Source organism: Puma concolor, chromosome B1 (assembly GCF_028749965.1).
Source record: "Puma concolor isolate L17-30 chromosome B1, mPumCon1.1.hap2, whole genome shotgun sequence".
In the NCBI taxonomy this organism is placed as follows: domain Eukaryota; kingdom Metazoa; phylum Chordata; class Mammalia; order Carnivora; family Felidae; genus Puma; species Puma concolor.
The window spans coordinates 8295626-8308412 of NC_141670.1; the positions used below are offsets into that span (position 1 = coordinate 8295626).

Below are 12787 nucleotides of genomic sequence, written 5' to 3' on the forward strand. Positions count from 1 at the left end.
TGACAGCAGCCGTGCCCCACTCTTCCAGCAGAACTGTGTGAGGGAAGGAGAGAGGGGACGTCTCCATCAGTACCAAGCTGGCCTCACAAACAATACAGCTCCACGGAGAGGAAAGACTGAGCACGTTAAGTTCATGCCTTAAGCAATGGTGACGACTCCGTTGTCAGAAAGAAGCCATGTCAAATCTGAAATGTTTCCGTGTCCAACCTCACAGCGAATACAGAGTAAAAGGAAAATCGACACCAATATATTACCGAAAAAATTTTAAATGAGGTGGGTCATATTTACTTGGGGTGGTAGTATTGTCCTATACTGAAATCCACACCCCTCGAGTATTTTTCAATAACACTAGATTTTTCCGGTCTTTCCCTTCTCTGTTACTGCACTTACTTTTGACACAATACAATTAGCAAGTTTAAATTCTCATGTTCTATAAATGTTTCATAAAGCCACTATCTCTCCAAACTAGATTTTTTTTTAAATGTTTATTTATTTGTGAGACAGAGAGAGAGAGACAGAGCATGAACGGGGGAGGGTCAGAGAGAGAGGGAGACACAGAATCTGAAGCAGGCTCCAGGCTTTGAGCTGTCAGCACAGAGCCCGACACAGGGCTCGAACTCAGACCCCGAGATCATGACCTGAGCCGAAGTTGGACGCTTAACCGACTGAGCCACCCAGGCGCCCCTCCAAACTGGATTTTTAAATCTTGTGAAGAGTAGAAACGTCTCGTGTGATACATTCATATTGCTTAAAAATCAACACTTCAGTGACATTAATTTTCAGTTAAGTATTTAAGGGACACAGCGATGTTGCAGGCGTGAGGAAAAACGTGAGCAATTTCGGGGGGAAAGCTACAAATCATACTGATACCACGCTACTAACACTGCTACTCAAAATCCATTCTCCTTTTCTTCCTTAGGGAGCGAGTTCCAATATTGCTTGAGGTTGCATAGATTTTATTTCTTAGCCTCTCTTGCAGCTAGAGATGGCCACAGGACGGTTGTGGGAAGAGTAAGTTCCAATCTACCAGGGATTTCTGAGCAAGCTGCTGCTTTCCTGTTAGGACGTCCGCTTCCTGTCTCCGTATTCTTCCTTCCTCCAGACCAGACATAAGGCTGGGAGGAGGCAGCTTTGCTGCAGCCGTGAGCGGGGAAGCACACAGGGGCTGACACATGGACAGCCCCGTGGAGCTACTGGCTGTGCGAGCCCTTAACTGCCCGCTGGAGAGACAAGGAAACTCAAATTCGCTTAAGCCGCTGAGCTAGAGTTTTGGTACAAATGGCCCGATCCCACTTTAACTGATATTCTCAGAGTAGTTGCCGAGATCACCAGAGGCTGAAATAGAATTCTTTGATGGTATGGCACTAATAATAATAATAATAATAATAATAATAATAATAATAAAGAACCCAAAGCTAAAAACTAAAAAATATCTCTCTTCCATCAAAGAACAGACGTACAGAAGCATTAGGGAAAGGAAACAAAAAAGACAAGTGTAAAAACAAATTTTTAAAAGGTGCAAAGGACGCTGCAAACAGAAATGGTAAATAACAGTGGTAGGAAGAAAAATGCGAAGTAGCAGTAATTCTAATTTTATAGCCGAATTATTTTTTTAATGTAATTTTTTTTAATGTTTATTTATTTTTGAGACAGAGGGAGACAGAGAGCAAGTGGGGGAAGGGCAGAGAGAGAGGGAGACACAGAATCTGAAACAGGCTCCAGGCTCTGAGCTGTCAGCACAGAGCCTGACGTGGGGCTCGAACTCATGAACTGTGAGATCAAGACCTGAGCCGAAGTCAGATGCCCAACCGACTGAGCCACCCAGGCGCCCCTTTATAGCCCAATTATTAAAATGAGGTTATGTTTAACCTGCTTCAATCAACACAATATAAATATGATGTATTATACTTAAAAGTGCTAATTTGCAGGAGTCCAGAAAATTCACTTAAGACAACCTCACTTCTTTAGAAAGACTGAATAATGATAAGCACGTATCCTTTGCTTGTGGAATAGTCTTGTTCCCAGCACACTGCTCAGAAAAAAGAAAATAATAAAATCAGTCCTCCACAATACGCAGTTGATTTACAACATGCAATTGACTAAAACTCTTGAATAATGTATCGCGTAGGACTACTTAAGGTATAGTTAATCAAATGATTTTTAATTAAGGAGAAATGGTTAAATACGAATTCTCATCGATACTTTGAATTACTACATTCTGTGATCATTGTGAAAATTAACTTTATGAGCTTTAGGTTTTATTTTTTTTTTTTAATTTTTTTTTTTTCAACGTTTATTTATTTTTGGGACAGAGAGAGACAGAGCATGAACGGGGGAGGGGCAGAGAGAGAGGGAGACACAGAATCGGAAACAGGCTCCAGGCTCTGAGCCATCAGCCCAGAGCCCGACGCGGGGCTCGAACTCACGGACCGCGAGATCGTGACCTGGCTGAAGTCGGACGCTTAACCGACTGCGCCACCCAGGCGCCCCATGAGCTTTAGGTTTTAAATGTGACAGAAAGTAACAGGTAGTGAATAACTTGAGAAACCAAAAAAAAAAAAAAAAAAAAATCAAAGAATCACTTTTGCTTGCGACTCAGTCCCTGTATTGAGTTATTCCAGTAGTCTACATGTGTGGAGTGTGTCGAACACTTATTTTTGTGGCAAAAAAAATGATCTTTCCAGATATAAAACGGCTACCGCATGTAACATGGAAGAATACAAAACTGAAAATTTAGACATCAGAGAAGTGACAAATGGAAAAGTATGACCACTTCTAGAAATTAAAATAATATCCCAATAAGAAACTTAGTAAGTAAAAATACACGTCATGGTCCATATTGTGTTTTAAGGGAAAAGCATTAGAACACATGCTTTATTTCGTGTTGCTTCCTGCATATGAATGTCTTGATTTGTATTCTCTAGATTGCCAGGTAAAAGTATCTAGCCATCAACTGGTTTAGCCTGAGACTAGAACCACGACTGATCAGATTTGAATGACCAGATCTGGTCAAAGTGCCTTGAGCATAGATAGGGAGTCCACCGTACGAATCTGGCTGACCCACCGATAGCCTAACAGTTCCCTAGATGGCAAATAACGTGGCAGAAGTGAATTTAGGACACTTACCCACCCTGGAGTGGAAGTTAATAAATCCACAGCTCCAAGAGGGAGCCAGTAATTCTCAGGGAGAAGGGCTAGTCAAGTATAAAATCCTTAATCATTGCAGCTCTGTGCTGACAGTGTGCAGCCTGCTTGGGATTCTCTCTCTCTTTCTCTGCTCCTCCCCTGCTCGTGCTCTGTCTCTCTCTCTCTCTCAAAATAAATAAATAAACTTAAAACACAAAGAAAAGTCAACTAACATAATATATCTCTTATTATTTGATATTTTTCCCCCGAACATTAAGCTGAAACTGTTCATCACTATAGGAGGGATTGTACACATTTCAAATTTGTCTTGGACAGAGCTTTTCTTAGGAATGAGCACCCTGTACGTTGGCCAATCACATTCTTGGAGTCACCTCTGAACATTCCATTGGGTTTTATAATTGCACTGAAAGCCATTCATGTGGCATCTGTAAGCACTTGTTGACAGATGTGAAGATGGGCCTCTATGCCATGTCGTGTATTTCCAGCTGCTTTAAATTTAAATTAGCATGCCTTCCTAATTTCCCATCTTGATGCTCTGATGACACATTCGGGCTTGTAAAGGCCTGGAATCAAACACAAGTTTTGCACAGCCCAGGTGTTTAATTATTCATTAATCTGAATGAAGGTATGAAAATACTTCCTTGTTTGCACATTTTTTTCCTCATATTTGAGACGTCTCATCCAGTTTTCTCTCTCTAAATCCCATGAGAATTTTCTCTCTAGCTGCCATTTTCTAAACAATTAGAGTTGGTCCGGAGTCACTCTCAAGCTATTAATACTTCTAACGGTGAGAAGGGACAGGAGGTGTACATGTCTTCATAGACACAATTGTTATTTATTTCAGATGTGGCTGGCTTAAAGTATTTACAAAATATGAACATAAATATCATCTTAAGAGAATCCATCAGTCATGCAAAAAAGGTTGGATATAAAGATACAAATTATTATAAGTCTAGGGGCAACAGATTGAGGATGTCGTACAAATTTAGAAAGTCACTCCACAGTCACATGCTTACATTAATAATTTAAAAAATTTTAGTCCACACAAGTCTAAAAGTGTTCTTTAAGTATGAAGTATTTTTAAATTTAAGCGACTTTTCTTATTTCTAGGGAAGAAAACAAGAAGAAAAGCAGTGTTTTATCAGAAAAGTGAAAGTTTTCCCATAAATCTTAGATTCTGCCTTATCCTTCATTGGCCAGAATATCCTATGCCAGTGCCACCTACAAAGAACACTAGAAAATAAATTTATAAATTTTAACCGAGTACATGAAAACTGTTCCATAAAAAAAAGTCACTATTGGGGCGCCTGGGTGGCGCAGTCGGTTAAGCGTCCGACTTCAGTCAGGTCACGATCTCGCAGTCTGTGAGTTCGAGCCCCGCATCGGGCTCTGGGCTGATGGCTCAGAGCCTGGAGCCTGTTTCCGATTCTGTGTCTCCCTCTCTCTCTGCCCCTCCCCCGTTCATGCTCTGTCTCTCTCTGTCCCAAAAATAAATAAACGTTGAAAAAAAAAAATTTAAAAAAAAAAAAAAAAAAAAAAGTCACTATTATATATGAAACTTTTAAGCACATAAAAGCTTACATCTTGGAGTCTTATAGAATTGTTTTCCTCAGATTTTACTTAATACCATAAATGCTGACACATAGAAGGCAATAACTACTTAGTGAACCAAGTAATCAATTTTATAAAGTAACAGATACGGATATATGATTTATTCTTGGTATATGTAAGGTATCCATTTTATAGTCAGAATGTGCCTAGAAATCTAATTCTTTGACTTCTCTCAGCTCAAAGTTATACTCAAATTCTAAGTAATTCTTCAAGTCAAAGAACTTGATGTCTTTTCTGTTTACAATTCAAAATGAAATACATTTTTATTCGGCCCACAATTATAATCACCAAAATACTGAACTTTAGCCAGAACAGTACATAAAAAGGGGAAAAAAATGCATGAGCAACAGGGGACAATATGACTTCACATGCTAATGGTCTAGTTGTGGCCGACTGTATTCTCAGGGTAAATACATTTGCTGGTGAGCTTCGATAACTAATCCATACTGGGTTACATGGAATTTCTACTGATATTTGTTCACAATTATAATTGGAAGCAAGGAAGAGAATGCCACACACACACACACACACACACACACACACACACACACACACACACACAAGAAGAAAGTAAGTGAACGGTCCCCTTCTAGAAAAGAATGCTACCAGAGGGAAAAGTGTTCCTTAAAGTGCCCTACATCAAAGTAAACAAGGGGCGCCTGGGTGATTCAGTTGGTTGAGCGTCAGACTCTTGATTTCAGCTCAGGTCATGAACTCAAGATTCCTGACTATGAGCTGGGATTCTCTCTCTATCCCTCTCCCTCTGCCCCTCCCCCATTTGCACTCTCTCTCAAAATAAATAAACTTAATAAAAACACAAAGAAAACAAGTATTTGTTCTTCAACAATCATTAAGCTAGCAATCCCAAATTACTTAGCGCTATGACATCTATTACAATCAAATGCGGATTCAAGTAAGAACAACCTAATTAAATAATTCTGACTAAATCACCTGGCCCTGCAAGCAAGTTACTTTGTTGAACTGAAGACTTATAAGGGTGAATCTAAACTATACTCATCTTTAATTCCCAGTCTCAGTGAAGTCGGGTTTTGATAGCTACATATGACCCAGATATACTTTAACCGTGCTCTCACTCCCTGCTGCAAAACATCTGGTCTCGCCCAAAACACTGTCTGTTCTACATTCTACATGTGTAGCAACTTACCTTCCCAACTTCCTGAGAGTGTTTCGTCTTCAAATATTCCTGCTGTCCTCATAAACTCCAGATATATCCTGGAAAATTCTCTGATTTCACATTGCAGCAACAACATAAACCAGCGTAACAAAATTATACATTTATATATATTGCCACAAGAAAAAGCACCCAAAGTTGGGAAGGAATTCTGGTTCCTCATGTTAAATGCACCCTAGATGTACATACGACCTACTTACTATGTGTACTTCTGTAGTCATGGAAGAAGTGTATGTCCTAAGTTTTCCAAGCCACAACCAGCTAATATTACATTAAAATGGAAGCAACTGTGATATAAAAGCATCATTTATGCACCAAAATAGTGGGAAGATGTGTTGAGGTGCAAAGATGGCAGAGCCTGGAACCTAATTTTCCAAAAAGAAATTAAGTTCAAATTTAAATGTACTCTAAGAAATTCTACTCTCACTAAATTGTTGACCTTCTTTGTAGAATGCTATATATAGACTGAAGTACAAGGCGGTATAAACAATGACTCTTGGCAGTGGTAGACGTAGTTATTCTGTAATGAGCTGAAGTTGTTTAAAGTGTGTTGAAAGATAGTTAATGGCAAAATATACTAGAGTAAAAAGATGGAATATAGGAAAAGGAAAGATTATGTAATTTATCGGGAAGAGTATTATGTGTCTGTAATTTTGCTTTATGAAAGAATGGTCCCATGTCTGTCAGCACCCAAGGGCATGTTATCAAGAGGGATACGTCGCTTTAGAGTGAAGCATTACTCTCTAATCAGGAGTCTTTGTAACCTTCAAGGGAGCCCATGATCCTGGAATTACAACACGTTCTTTCTGCCCTTGGGACAGACCAACTCGTGTCAGGGGGTCCAGCAAAGGACCCAGATAGAAAAAAAAAACAAAAAAAACCAGAATTTAGTTAACTAAAATGGTAATCGTTTAGGCTTAGGGTTAGAAAGGCAGAAACTGTTCTGGAAAAGACTGAACTTATATACGGGTAGAAACAATGCACCAGGGTGCTCACGAAATCACACAGCTTCAGAGATTCGCGTACCATTAGGTCTAAACGACACTCTTCCTCACAGGTATGGAAGTCCTTGTTTAATGACAGGTTGGTGACATTTCGTTAAAAAGGGAAAGGTTTTAAACTTCACTATTTAACTGGAGCTCCTACAGTTCAGACTAATGGCACCTGAGTGCTTGGCATTGCACAGACGTAGCTGTTACAACTCGTTTATAACCCATTGGCTAAGCAAGTGTGGAACGCTTACGTGCAACACACAGTGCATATGGTGTGCCATACAGCTCATCTGAATGTCACAGATTCAATTTTAGCACATGAATATCTTAGTGTTTAAGTTACCATTTTAATTTGGGGGCAGAAGGTCCAATTTATAATTATCTAAAACACTCCTGGGAGGAGAAAACCCACAGTCAGTCCTAAGAGGGTATTTAAGGCAAATCAGGCATATTTGTTCTCCTTCCTACCACACCGCAAACGCCTTACAGAGGTGCAATAAAGTCAAAATCAATGTCAAGAACACCTTTGTTTAAAAATGACGACGATGACGACAGCAAACCTTGGCACCCGCGACGGCAAAATTTCAGGTGTTTTCTGCTGGAGGAAGCTTGAGGCAGTCACACTAACATTGGCCCCGGTTTAAGAATCCAGAAGAAACGGCAGGCTGCACTGACAGGTAAGTGTGACACAGAAAGGGAACGCCAATTTTAAATCTTTTCATCTTCCATTCACGAAGGCGGGTGTCACCATATGCTAGGTTACAGTAATATCATTATGCTACGCTCCTGTGGCCATGACACAAAGGTGCGTTTTTCTAAAGTAAAACAGAATGGCTCTCAACAGAGCAGCCCCCCACCCCGGCTACCAATGTTTAGGAGGAAAAAAGTCATTTGTGCTACAATTTATGACATCATTATTTGCTTAATCTGTGTATCTAAAGCAGCTTCAAATTACTCAATTTTAAGTGTAATGGTCATGACTCACGAGTAATTTTGACCTTGGTAAAATTCTAATTTGGCATGGATGGACACCAATTCTTTTTTTTTAAGCCCTAGGATTCAAAGAGAACAAACAATGATTCACTATCATCCCAAAACGTAAATCTGGCTCTGAGACAAAAGGATTAGTTTGTGTTTTAGGGAAGTCTTAAGTGTCATGACCCATAAGCAAACATGAACCTCCATAAGTGTTCCATTTTTCAAAACATAAACTTGGAAGAGGCCTTTAAGAAGGATAAAGTAACGAAATATACACAGCAGATGCAAACATAAAGAAAGAATCAAAAATATTCCATGGAGGCAATGCTAACCGTAGTAAAGTAAACCACAGTGGTTTAAAACAGCATCACATCTGGTATTTGATATTAACCGGCTACTTCCAAGGAACTCTGAGTGAAAGGAAAAAACAACCCCTTTCACAGATTATAGGAATTCAGTCCTAAGATTCATGGCAGATGTGTGGTCACTCTGGTTACAAGAGAATCAGGACTATTTTCTTTCAGATTTCAGTCTGATTTAATTTGTCAAGTTTACCCACCCACCATTTGTTTTTGGGGGGGGGGAGGTGAGCATTGGAAGAAAAGGCTCCATGTAAGTGTAAACAAAGAAAAGAAAATGCGCTATTTTCTTGAGGAAAGGTTATAGGGCTCTTACCAACACATCTTTTTTAGTAAGGTAGTGATTTTTGCCATTTCAGAAAAAAAGACATTAAACCTTTGACCACTAGCTGGCTGAGGAGGTGATAAGGAGTCAGTTTCCCTGCTCCCAGCCAGTTCCCAGGAGTGTGGCTCCCCATGCATATATATGTAAGACTCTTCCTAAACAACTACAATGTCAAAGTCTGCTCTTTCTTCTCAGAAAGTTTTCATCTGTTTCAAGTACTTCAGCAAGTTGGAAGCGAAAGTATTATTAATCGCACAACATTTCCTCTACATATAAAGGAATATTAAATATGCAATGCTATTTTAATCTTGTTTCTGACCAAAAATACAAGCCACAGCCCTTTTAACAGGGAAAAATTGTATAAAAGTTACTGTGAAGAAAATTACATTAAAATTTAAATTTGCAAAATTTAAATTTGAAAATAGGGAATATAATGGCACTTACATATGAAGCTGCATTTTATATCATGACACATAGTTCTGATCCTGAAATAAAAATATGAAACTCACTTTAAAAGACGGGGATACCCCTACCTGCATAAAGACTTGAATGGCTAATCTACATAGATATGCACAGATTTCTATAGCTAATACGTCATCTAATTCTTTATTCAGTTACAAGGAGGCTGAGTGCCTAATTAGCATTTAATCTTTTGGTCCGGACTGAGTCAGGACAACATTCTCAGTTTAGAAATACGGGATCTGGTCAGAAGTTCCTAAAATACTTCCGCTAACGTCTGTACTGGAATCCTAAGGAAGTGTACTTTCAAGATGTTAATGAAGAACAAATACAGCATTAGCTCCTGAGGAGCTAGGAGCCGTGTACCCCACTTATTTTGAATTTCCTCTTCCTTACTTGCTCGTGCACCTCCAACACTCCTCACCCCCATCCGCACCAAGAGGCTGCACCAAGAAATTCAGTGTCTGCTGACTGGCAGGCCAGCAAACAGAACCATCGAACAAACTCGGCTACCGCGAGCAAACCAGGGTCCTCCTGTAAACCACGCTTACTCTCAAAGTAAACTGTCTACTCCCCGGTTCATCTCCATGACAGCCCAGACCGGACAGACTTTGCTGGTCTGGAAGACTGCCCCAGAGAGGCAGGGCTAGTACATTTTCCTAAACAAATTTACACAAGCTTCCCTCTTGCAGGTAACATGCTGGCATGACATTTTCTTTATGTTTTATTCGTGGACACTCCACTTTTAATATTTTAGGTATTCTGGAAAGGTTTCCCTATAAATTTAGAACGTATATTTTTATTTCTCTCATGCCAGGTAATAATATAAAGATTTGAGAGGTTTACACACTAAAGTGGCAACATTAGTTTGTTTCTTTAGCAGAGATTTGAACTTTAAAGTATTTAAGCCTTGAAAGTATTCAGGATGAGGTCATGTGAAATGATATGGCATTGTAAAACTCTTGTGTGTATCAAAATCCTTTTCACCAAATGACTTAAGTGCAGGGCACTTCAGACGATGACCATCGTCCCCTATTCCTGGACTCAGTGGTCTCAAAATCAAATATCAATATTATCTCCTCTTCCCATATTTTAGAAGTCAGGAAAATTGTAAGCTTATAATAAAAATGTAATAAACTAGATGGAAGGTGTTGGAGAATCACTCGGAAGAATATCACAGTTACTTCCTATGCCTAGGACCACAGCCTTTATGTCTATGATGTGTTTCTGACGATGAAACCCATCTATTTAACAAGAAGTTATAGAATTTGATAGCTTATGGCTGTCCCCTCCTCTAGTCTTACTGTTGGCAGGAATACTTGAAAGCAGGTTAAAAACATTTTTTAATGTTTATTTATTTTTGAAAGAGAGAGAGAGAGACAGACAGTATGAGTGGGGGAGAGGCAGAGAGAGAGAGGGAGAATCCAAAGCAGGCTCCAGGCTCTGAGTTGTCAGCACAGAGCCCGATGCCAGACTTGAACCCATGAACCACGAGATCACGACCTGAGCCAAAGTCAGACACTTAACCGACTGATCCACCCAGGCACCCAAAGCAGATTTTAAAAAGTGGGAATTGCTGGGGCGCCTGGCTGGCTTAGTTGGTAGAGCATGTGACTCTTGATCTCGGATTGGGAGTTCAAGCCCCACAGTGGGCACAGAGCCATCTTAAAAAAAGGGCGGGGGGGGGGGGAGGGGGAGGAATTGCTAGGACACGTCAGAGTTACCAGTCTCTCTCTCTCTCTTGCTCTCCCTTTCTTGCTCTTTGTCAGCTGAACTACAAATCAGTATATAAACTGTGGAGAATATAATATCGTATACTCTGATTTTTTTTATATTCTCTTTCAATGGATTGTCTGAAAATATTTAGCTAGGCAAGAAAAAATACAGAAGCCATGGCTGGCAGTTTGAAGAATGATTAAAGGGAGGGGACTGGGGACAGAAAGGGACAAGGGGGGGTAGTGTGTGTGTGTGTGTGTGTGTGTGTGTGTGTGTGTGTATCTAAGCATGACCATTGTTTACACTACTTGCTCTGTTTGGAATGTGAGCCATAATAGAGAAAATGTCTGTTAATAATATACTTTATAAATGTTTCCAGATAGCGCAGGGGTGGGTGCTTACATAAGTCTGCAGTGGTCATCACTATCACCATCAGAAATAACCAGGAACATATAGTGGAGTTCAAATTCCATATATGGGTGGCCCACGGAATGAGAACAGCAATCGTTGACAGACACTGGAAGGAAGTCTGCAGTTGATAATGGCTTCGGGGAAGCTTGCGGCCACCTTCTAGTCTTCTTCTTTTTAAAAAAAATTTTTTTTTTTAAATATTTTATTTACTCTTGAGGGAGAGAGAGACAGAGCATGAGCGCGGATGGGGCACAGAGAGAGGGAGACACAGAATCCGAAGCAGGCTCCGGGCTCTGAGCTGTCAGCACAGAGCCCGACGCGGGGCTCAAACCCACGAACCCCAAGATCATGACCTGAACCGAAGTCGGATGCTCAACCGACTGAACCACCCAGGCGCCCCTAGTCTTCTTCTTTTAGATACTTCTGCACAATGATGCCAAATTAAGTTCCTTAAGACACCAATTTCAGCCTATCACTCAAGAATCTTCCGTGGCTCCTGTTGTGTCAACCGAGATCCAAACTTAGGTCCTGCTCCTTGGTTTTTTATACCTTCTACAAGATTCCCCTCTGTTTCCCTTAAAGCTCTGGACAGTCTACTCCCTTCTCCCCAAACACCCTGCTGACTAGACTGACTTGTACTTTGCACTCACACTTCAATATGTGAAATCTCCTCCTTTGTTTCTGTAACCACCATCGACTTGCTTTGCACAGCTGACCTCATACCAGCCCAGCCTTCCCATGCTTACATGCAGCCTCCAGGGCTCACTCGACAACTTCTGGTAAACCAGGAGGCTTCCTTACAATAGCTCTTCCACTGTCTGCATTTCCAGTGTAACCCACTTCTGGTATTTTTAATGAGTAAGCTTCTTGTTCCTTACACAAGATCACATGCTTGCTAGAGACAAGAGTCACTCACTCTAAGTTGTGTGATCACTCACCACATTGTAATTTCCTGCCTAGAACTGAAGCTGCTACTAGTGAGAATTAATTAAAATGCCCCTGAATTGAAGTCAATCTAAATAGGAGAATTTGGAGTAAGAAATCCATAAACCTGATACTAATGGGCAAGTGGAGTTAGCAGCATCACCGTGGCCTCCTTCCTGAGTACCTCGGTATCCCCTCCAGGTGGTCACTGCGGTGATCAGGGGACTAGGGGAAGCCTTTGGAAAAGAACCACTCAACAATCCAATCCCTTCCCCTTGTCCTGGAGCCTGCGCAAACTTCAGATCCCAGAATTCTTCAGCAAACCCGGGGTGTATGTATACACATCTCATAAGTGAACACCTTACTATTTCTTTAATGAAATTTAGAAATAGTCAAACTCAGAGGATAAATACTATACATAGCCTTATGTTATATCAGGGTCATAGCACCAAATAATTTACGAAAATGAGCTTTTGGATTCCAGAACTTCATGAAAGCCTCCTAACACTTTGAAAGACACTAGCTCATGATCAGTACCAGAAAACAGTAAGAATCTACCAGCAAAAGGCATTTCCAGGCATCCATTTGACTGACTCTTACGATGAATGCCAAGAAAGACAATGTCTTCTTCTAACAGTTAAACTACAAATTCTGAAAAAGAGTAAATCAACTA

At 40.4% G+C, this 12787-nt stretch overlaps 1 protein-coding gene across 1 annotated transcript in view; it reads right to left on the minus strand.

Moving 5' to 3' along the window:
• The window catches only part of VEGFC (vascular endothelial growth factor C), a 111224-nt gene that overhangs the window by 90931 nt on the left and 7506 nt on the right, over positions 1 to 12787 (minus strand). The window lies entirely within an intron of this gene.